Consider the following 1479-nt stretch of genomic DNA (forward strand, 5'->3'; position numbering starts at 1 on the left):
GAAGAACAGGCAGTGCCACTGGAAGGACCAGGCAGACCTGATCCTCCAAAAATTACCCCCCAAGCCTGTTTTCTCTTACCAGTGGGTGGGGTAGGACCAGCAACCCTTTGTGACCTGGTTGCACCAAACTTTCTCAAATATTTCTCAAACATTTTATGCAACTCAGTTTTCAAATCAGCATAGTAAGTAGTGTAATCAGTACCAGTATATTCAGTAAGTAAATGGAGGACCCTTTGCATACCTCTCAGCTTAGCTCTAGGGTCAAGAATGAATGCAAATGAGTATAAGAGAGGAATGTCCTTCCAATACTTGAGAAATTTATGCTGCATAGGGTACACAAAGGGTCTAAGATTAACATCTCTTTCACATGCATGCAAATGAGTTCCAATCTCCAGAACATGGTGCAGCACAAGAGGACTGGTAGGATAATAAACACCAGACAGTGTAACAGTAGAGTCATAAAATACTTCCAGGAACTCCAATATTTTCCCAGCCACGTGCCAATGGGCTGGAGACAACAGTGCAGAACCATAATTTGAATTTATGAACACAGAAAATACTTCACTGTAAGGAACCAAGTGTTTTAGCATGAGATAAGTAGCATTCCATCTAACATCCATGTCTAAGCCAAATTTTCTAGGTCTCATACCTTTAGCTTCACAGTAGTTTCTAAACATAGCAATTCTTTGATTAGAGGAGTTCAAGAAATTAATTGCAGTTCTAAAATCCTCTATATAAGGTTTGATTCTTTTTAGTCCAGATTTGACTATCAGATTAATAATGTGACAAGCACAGCGTTGATGCACAAGACTGTAACCAGGTGCAGGATCATCAGGTGCAGGATCACAACCAAGATAACCAGCAAACATGGGTGTCAAAGTTTCCATAGCCTTAGCATTAGAAGATGCATTATCTAAAGTGATAGAAAAGATTTTATCAACCAAGCCATACTCCTCAACAACAGATGCAATGAAAGCAGAAATGTTTTCACCAGAATGCTTAACTTGAATCAACCTAAGACCAACAATCTTCTTTTGCAATTCCCAATCAGCATTCACATAGTGAGCAACAACAGATATGTAATCCTCTTTAGCATTACCAGACCATATGTCAGAAGTCAAAGCAACAGATGCAGAAGCATGCACACAGTTCCTAATCATAGCACGACGTTCAGCAAATAACTTATCCAGATCTCTAGTGGTGGTTCTTCTAGATGATCTAACAAATCTTGGGTTATGAGAATTTTTAATATATTCCTCAAATGCATCAGTGTCACCAAAACCAAGAGGAAGATCAAGCCTAGCAATCAATCTACACAGTTCAGTTCTAGCAACAGCAGGATCATAGTTCCAATTATGCAAAGACCCATCAGCATTAAAAGCTAGTCGAGACTGAACCCTAGAAGCATTATCAAGTTTCTGTTTGCAAGATTTTTGGTGCCTAAGAATGTGACCAGTACCAGCAGTAGATCTAGCACTC

Source organism: Miscanthus floridulus, chromosome 11 (genome assembly GCF_019320115.1).
Source record: "Miscanthus floridulus cultivar M001 chromosome 11, ASM1932011v1, whole genome shotgun sequence".
Classification (NCBI taxonomy): Eukaryota; Viridiplantae; Streptophyta; class Magnoliopsida; order Poales; family Poaceae; genus Miscanthus; species Miscanthus floridulus.